The sequence below is a fragment of the Tupaia chinensis genome, unplaced genomic scaffold, assembly GCF_000334495.1.
Source record: "Tupaia chinensis unplaced genomic scaffold, TupChi_1.0 Scaffold000493_1, whole genome shotgun sequence".
Classification (NCBI taxonomy): domain Eukaryota; kingdom Metazoa; phylum Chordata; class Mammalia; order Scandentia; family Tupaiidae; genus Tupaia; species Tupaia belangeri.
The window spans coordinates 22,548-30,624 of record NW_006160005.1 but is presented as its reverse complement, the minus strand read 5'-3'; the positions used below and the strand labels follow the sequence as shown (position 1 = coordinate 30,624).

At 47.9% G+C, this 8,077-nt stretch overlaps 1 pseudogene; it reads right to left on the bottom strand.

Annotated features, from left to right (window-relative positions):
- Positions 1–3,278: 3,278 nt before the first annotated feature.
- Positions 3,279–8,077, bottom strand: part of LOC102482139 (60S ribosomal protein L36 pseudogene) — a 10,701-nt pseudogene continuing 5,902 nt past the window's right edge.

Here is an 8,077-nt window from a genome sequence, read left to right as displayed (position 1 = left end):
CTTACACTAACTTGTGGGTCCTTTTTTTTTTTTTTTTACTTAAACATTTTTATGATAATTTAGATGGAGGTTGCTCCTTGTCAGTTAATATTGGCTCCAGTCTTTCAAACCGTTCATATTTGTTTTGTAACACTCACTATACTAACCCTTCAATATGGGGTTGGAGGTGGTGACACAGTTTAGTTAAGTCCTCAAGATAAAGTCTTAGTGAAAAATAAAATTTCTTTAGTGATATTTTCTCCCTGAGTGATCTTTTTGTCTCAACACTGAATTTTCTCACAAAGCATTATCAAGTTCAAAACCAGTAGACTGCTGCAAAGAGAATTTGGAGAAAGCTTATGTATGTCTCAAATGTGTTTTGCTGTGCTTTGTGTAGAGCTAGTAAGCTTTCACTTTATTTTTTCTAAGCACCTTTATTGTAGTTCCAAGGTTTGTACCTACTGTTGTAAAAAGCATTATGTGGTGACATAGCTTGTCAGCAGCAGCAAGACAAGAGAGAGGGAAAGTGAAAAATCACCCACCACCTCCACCCCCACCCTCAGCACCATTAGCCACGCTGCAATTCCTTCTCTTCCATTCTCTCAGTATTTTGACCATTCACACACTGGGTGTTTTTCAAGTTACTAGGTCTGGGAACCAGCAGTTAGTGTAATGGCTATGTCGCTGGACTCCCACGTAGTCGACTGCACTTCATGTCCCGGACTCACGCCGGGCGTGTGTGCATGAGTGCCCAAGAAGGGATTGCGGTGTGACCATCCCCTCTGGGGGGGGTGATTTCTCGTTTTCTGTCTCTATGTCTCTCTCTGTCTGGTGAGCACAAGTGCCCTATAGCGAAAAAATCCTCTTCAAAAAAAGAAAAAAAAAAAAGTTACTGGGTCTGAGACTCAAATCTAGCAATCAACCATGTGGGAATCCCATTGCCCCAACTACCATGCCACTTGCTGGTCCAGTTTTATTTTTCTAACAAATCATCTTGATTTCATTTTTTGGAAGAATACTCTAGGAGCAGATCTGGAAGGAATGGGTTCCCTTGATTCTCAAATACAGTACAGTTATCATACTTAGAGAAATGGGATTTTGGGGCCAGGAGGTGGCATAGTGGTTAAGGTGCTGGACACTCCCACATGGTTGACCATGGTTTGTAATCCCAGGCCTAGTAGCTTGCTTTCTCACTTACCTTCTCTCTGTGTGTCTGCTCTTCTCTGGTCAAATTAAAATAAATTAATGAATAAATAAAATTAAATAATTCTTAGGAAAAATAATAAAATAGAATTTTCTAAAAAATAACTAGAATATCAACATTATTTGGTTTTGTGTACAAGTGGTGTTTATATAAAATATTTTTCCAATGAATTATATAAGCTATGTTTCTATTAAAGTGCCATATATTGGTTAATAAAAAAAGAAGAAGAAGAACTGTGCCTAAGGTCAATCCTTAACGAGGTTCTTAAGGCTACTGGATACCTCCTGGGCTACAGGGAAGCTCCATTCTTGGAATGTGCTTTTTCTTTTTTTAAAATTGTTATTATTTTATTTAACTGTATTTATTTATTTTAATTTGACCATAGTGGGACAGAGCATGAAAGAGAGAAAAAGAAAGTGCGACAGTAAGACACCATGTCCAGGATTGAATCGTGGTTTACCTTGTAGGATCAGCGCCCTTAACCACCAAGCCTCCTGCCACTTGGAACCTGCTTTATGAAACACAAAGTACGCTGGGCCTGTGTGCTGCTTCCCTGTGCAAAATCCTGAGATGAAATAGAGAACACACTGCAGTGTGGCAGCCTCCAGTAGTGGGTCGCTTTCTCTCTGCTTATCTTTCTCAGTGTGTGTGTACCTGGTAAGCGCATGAGCCCTGAAGTGAGAAAACAAATAAAAAAACACCATTTGAACAGAAGATCTAAAGCCACGTGTTAGAAACATCTTTAGCAGCAATAGCAGTGTTGCCAGTTTTTGCTTCATCAGCAATAACGGTGTTACCAATGGTTTGCTCTATCGGTTTACCGACCTCTGAAATCCCAACGGGTTTCTAAGGGGATACAAAGGGCTGGGCTTGTGATTCAGGTTCAAAAAATGCGAGATCTTCAAAGAGTTCACTAAAAAGATGGATTATAAAACACCTATGCATGGATTTCAAATTTTGTATCCTGAAGTAAATTCATAATTGAATTCCCTTAATTTTAAAAAATAGTCCCCTCGCATATGACCCAAGCTATCTATATTTCTTCAGTGTTCTTCCCGGGCACTTAAAAAAAAAGAACCCCAGTGCCAAGCTAGTGTTAAAGCTATTGGGCTTTGCAGAGAGATTACAACTCCGGCTCCTGGTCCAGCTCCTACTCGAGAGAGAATGCACAATGTGTCCACCTGTCCCTTCTGTAACTGCTATCTGGGTTTACGTACAGTCCGAGGCACGATGCTGAGCCAACGGAACCACCTTCGCCCAGGTTAGGTATTTCAGTGGGGAGCAGACTTAGAAATTAATTGTGTGAGCCACGAAATGTAAGCAGCAAGGGACAAGGGGAAGAGGAGCTTCGAGGGAAAGCAGTAGTGTCTGGGATGGGTGAGAATTCGCAACTCTCCCATCTTAGCCAAAGCACTTCTGGATGTACCTGATGTCACAGCGTTTCTGTCAACAGGGCTGAAAAAGAGGCTCTGGACGCGCTCGCAGGTGGCGTGAAGGTTAAGGTGCTGGATTCCCACATGGTCAACGACTGCGGTTCAAGTCCTGGAATATGTTTTTAGTCCGGCTTCCACTTTTTGCCTCTTCCACATTCCGCCTCTCTGCACTCCGAACTCCCCACACCTATTGTACCGTAACATATGGAGCCCTCGCTATACCCCTAAAAGAAAGGGGTGGCGGTTCTCCTCTGTCTCTCTTCCTGTCTCTCTACAGCCACCACAAACTCTCAAACGTAACACCAATCTTCATGCTCCACATAGCGCATAGCTCAACCCAAACTTTACGCTTCAGCCTCAAACTCAGCCCAACACGCCCTGCTTACACATTCCTTCTCCATTCCACCCTCCAGGCTCTTCGCTCCTTCACCAGCCTCGAGGCATACGGGAGCCTCCCCCACAACTCAACATCAGCCTCCTCCGTGTACGGCCGGGCCTCCCCCCACATACTGCTTCAATGCTAGTGCAACATGTGCGTGCAGGGACCCCAGGAAAATTCCAGTTCTTCCTCCAATGCTCCATAGCCCAGTCCAGTGGATCCACCCGCCAAACGCAGGCCCCTGGACCTAGGGAGACCCGGGGCGACAGCGACACTTTAGCGATCAGTAGGGACGGAAGCGGCGTCCAGGCTGATTGTCTGGAGATCTAGAGCCAGAGTCTGTATTTCCTAAGAATTGCGCCGTGGGGACGTGGGAGGCCAGCACGGAAAACCGATACTGAGCCCAGCAAGGAGCCGGGGTGAGCACCTCTTGCAGGAAGCGAGAGTCGCTGTGGGCCGCGCCCTCCACCTTCAGCAGTTCTGTGTGTCTGGCTGAGAGCCCGATGACTGCGGGGCGAAGGGGAGAGCCCGGCCTTGGGCGGGGCCAATCCCGGGACCCGGATCCTGAATGGGGCGTGGTCAGGCCGGGGAAGTGGAATGGTGTTCTCGCGGTGGAGCGGAGCGTTGGGTAGGGGTGAACCTCTGCAATTTCTGCTACTTTGCTTTTCGGTCTGATCCGAGACGCACAGGGGCTCCTGGAGGGCGGAGAGACCCTAGTTTGGATGCAAAGGACTGAGCTTGTGATTCAGATTCGAAATATGCAAGATCTTCAAAAAGTTGACTAAAAAGACGGATTACAAAACACCTATGCATGGATTTCAAATTTTCTACCCTAAAATAAACTCATAATTGAATTCCCTTAATTTTTAAATGTCGCCTCGCATGTGACCCAAGCTTCATCTGTTCGGAGTTCTCCCTGCCCCCACGCCTCCCCACTTTAATGAACAGGCGTGACAAGCAAGCCAGTGTTGCCGCGATTGGGCTTTGGTGGGAGACTGTGGCTCCAGCTTGAGATTCCGATGTGAGAGAATGCGCAATGTGTTTCCCATGTCCCTTCTGTAACTGCTATCTGGGTTTAAATACAGGCCCTGCCACGATGCTGAGCCAACGGAAGCAGCTTCGCCCAGGTTAGGTATTTCAGTGGGGAGCAGACTTAGAAATTAATTGTGTGAGCCACGAAATGAAAGCAGCAAGGGACAAGGAGAGGAGGAGCTTCGAGGGAAAGCAATAGCGTCTAGGATGGGTGAGAATCCACAATTCTCGTTTCTTAACTGAAGCACTTTCGGTTATGTCTGATTGACGTCACTCATACCTTTTCTTTCAATAGGGCCAAAAGAAAGGCGGCCACCGCGTCAGCAGGTGGCGTGAAGGTTAAGGTGCTGGATTCCCACATGGCCAACGACTGCGGTTCGAGTCCTGGAACTTGTTTTTATTACTGCTTCCACTTTTGGCCTCCTTCACACTCCGCCTCTCTCGCAGTCCAAAACTCCCCACACCTGATGCTCCTCAACACATGGAGCCCTCAATATTCCCATTAAAAAATGGGATGGCGTTTCTAACTCTCTACAGCCACCACAAACTCTCAAAACCTAACACCAATCTTTACGCTCCACACACAGCGCACAATTCAACCCAAACATCACACATCAGGCTCAAACTCAACTCAGCCCAACACGCCCTGCTTAGCATTCCGTCTTCATTCCACCCTCCAGTCTCTCCGCACCTTCACCAGCCTTGAGGCTTACGGAACCTCAATGCTAGTGCTACAGGTGCGTGCAGGGACCCCAGAAAAATTCCAGTTCTTCCTCCGATGCTCCATAGCCTAGCCCAGCGGTAAACATACGAATCGGATCCCAGAGAGCTACTCTGCACCAGGATGGTGTCCCTAGCCCTCTACTGCCCGACCCGGAAAACTGGAACCCATAGTTACCTCCATAGTTGGAGGGAGATGATCTCTGAGAGGCAGGACAGAGGAGACAGAGAAGCTTTCAGGAATATCTGCAGAGCCTGCCAGCCAGAATAGTTCTGGCAACATTCGCAGACGGGACAAGAAAGGAAAGAGGAAGGGGTGAGAACTGGTGAGCAGGCTTGGAGTATGACGAATCTCTATTCATCCATCTGTTGCTGATGGTGGTGATTGTAAGACCTCTGCCCCCCAGCCAGCAGCTCAGCTTCAGAAATGCCCCAAAAGATGGGACTCTGCACCCGTTAAACAGTCCACAATGACAGAGGTCAGTGCTCTGCCATATCATTGATTTCCCAACTATGGAGGACCTCCGTGAAGAGAAGCAGGCTATGGTGGAGAAAGCACATACTGACTCCCAGACAGAGGATCCCAATAATCAAGATGGCTCTCCACCCTGGCCCCCAGGTCCCTCCCAGGCCTAACATGCTTGGCCTTTCCTAAGCCTGTTTAATGTTCATTCCCCTCCCTCACCCACCACCATGCCTACTGGACCGATGGACAGGGAATCACTGAGAGATTTCTCCTCGTTTCCCATCTGACCAAGCCTGAGAGGAGGTGGCAGGAGGCCACCCAGAGGGGCAGTGAGGGCACAGAGCACTGGGAGGGACCCTCTGGAGGCTGTACACGGTGTGGCAGAGGTAAATGCCAGGAAGTGAGGGAGAGAATTCAGGATCAACCACATTACCTTTTGCAATCTGCACCTGGCTTCCATCACTTACCCCACATTTCTGTCTCCCTTACCCCATTCCTGTCTTCCCCCCTCTCTCCTCAATGCGCACATGCTAGAGCAGTGCCAGGCACACAGAAGGCACTCAGTAAATACGTGCATTGAACTAAGTTCAGAGATGGAACTGGTCAAGAAATGGCCATTATTGCCAGTTGACTGCCCTTTTTCTTCTCTCTGCATCTTCACCCCCTGCCAGACTCCTAGCCACAGCTGGCTTCACCATGTCTTCTACACTTTTCCAGCATTTATTTTTTCTTGTTTTCGCTGAGAAGCATGCTTGCTTTGCAGAGAGAAAGAGAAAGTGGGAAATTACCCTTAGAGGGGATGACCGTCACACAATTTCTCCTCCATTCTCCTTTGGGGATTTTGGCAGACACACACATGCTTGGCGTATCTTCCAATGTTAAAACTCGAACCTGCCGTTGGTCATGGGGATCAAGCCAGCTCAATCAATATGCCTCCAGGCTGGCTCTCTAATCTTTTATAATTTATCTTTTCCATGAAAGAGAAGAAGAGAGAAGGAGACCCCAAGTTGTGTCACCAAGTCTCAATCCAACCCAGCCTTATACAGCTTGGATCACAGACAGAGGCGTACACATACTGTGCACAGGGAGGCCTTGGGATATGAACTGAGGGCCTCTTCTCATGGGTCCACCCATGCTCCCACTGTACCTGTAGAACTTCATTGGTTCCCTGCCTGGCCTTCATCCCTGTCTTGTGTCACTATGACTCACTGAGCTACAAACTTAAAACCACCACCCTACTGCCTTAGAGCCCTCAAGAGTTGAGTGGCCAGCACACTCCTAGTCTCCAAACCCAATTCCTAGAAAAAATAATCTCTGCTCTTCACCCCTTTCCAATCAGCCCCACACCACTAAGTGGCAATGCTAGAGCTGAAGGGAAAGGGTGATAGCCTAGCAAAGGGACAAAATTGAACCTGGTCTGGGGCCCCCATACTGCAGCAACAGGCTGATTGGCCATCTCTGCCCCTCACCTCCTTCTGACATTTGGGGACAGTGTCTCATCTGGAGGCAGATGCTCTGGGTAGTGTTGGGCAACAACAGCAGCCCTACTTTCTCTCCCCACTGTTTGGTCCCCTGATTATGTGAGAGGACTGGGATGAGGGCAAGAAAGCCCAGGAATCTTCCCACCCGACATTGATGTCAGGTTCTGGTTTCTTCACCCACATCTGGGACCCAGAGGGAGTCTGCAGTTCACGGACAGGCTAACAGACTGGTTACTGTTCAAGTCAAGGACTCTGCAGGCAGGAATTATGGAGGACTGAGGATTTTGGAGCATCCTGGACCACAGTTACTGACCGAATCCAGTTCCTCAGACACCTCTGCCAGGCTGCCTGGCTGCTCTGTAACATCTCTCTCCAACTGTCTTGAGCCCTGACCTCCTGAAGACCAAGAACTCAGGGCTTTCATCACCAGCTCTGGCCTCTAAACAAGCCACACTCAGTGCCATCTCTTTTTGACCTGTGACCATGTAGTTCTTGGAGAGAATCCTAGAAAAAAATGGATGGATGGGAAAGAAATGCAGCACCACTTGTCAGCTGAGGAGTAGAGGGACCACCATACACACACCATGCCCAGCAGAATAGCCTCTCTGAAGCAGGCACACATATGCACGTGTCATATTCTCACAGACACAGACTTTGAATTTTTCTAGAAGAGAGGAACTGCTTTGAAAGAGCCCAGTAGGCGCACTTAGAAGTATATCTAATATAGGGGACCAGCAGGCAGCATGGTGGTTAAGGCACTGGACACTCCCACATGGTTGACCACGGTCCGAGTCTCGGACATGCTGGCTTGCTTACTCACTTCTCTCTCTGTCTCTCTCTCTATATATATCAAATTAAAAATATATGAATGAATAAATAAAAATTTTAAAAAAGATGTATGTCTAATACTTTCCACATTCAAAGGGCAGGAGAAGGGGTCAGCAGGTGACCTGGTGGTTAAGGCCTTGGACATTCCCACATGGCTTGAGTCCTGGACCTGGTGGCTTGCTTTCTCACTTTCTCTCTCTCTCTCTCTTTCTTTCTCTGTCCCTCTCTAGCAAATTAAAATAAATAAATTGTGGGGAGCCGCCCACATCAAAATGGCTGTCATGACCTTCACTGCTTAAAAATGGCCGGTGCGACCTTGACACAGACACCAGGAATGCAGACCCCCTGGTTCACACAGAGCTGGCAGGTCCTCAGTAAGGTCCGCTGTAAACCCCGCCTACCTCCCTCTACCTTGTGTATATAAGAAAGCGCTCTAGCCCTCAATAAATGAGCGAAACCTTTACAACAAAGAGCTGTGACACTGTGAGCTGTGATACTTCTTTCGCTCCCGTGCTGAGACGCTGAGCCGGTTCCAGACCTCCGCCCCCTCGCTCG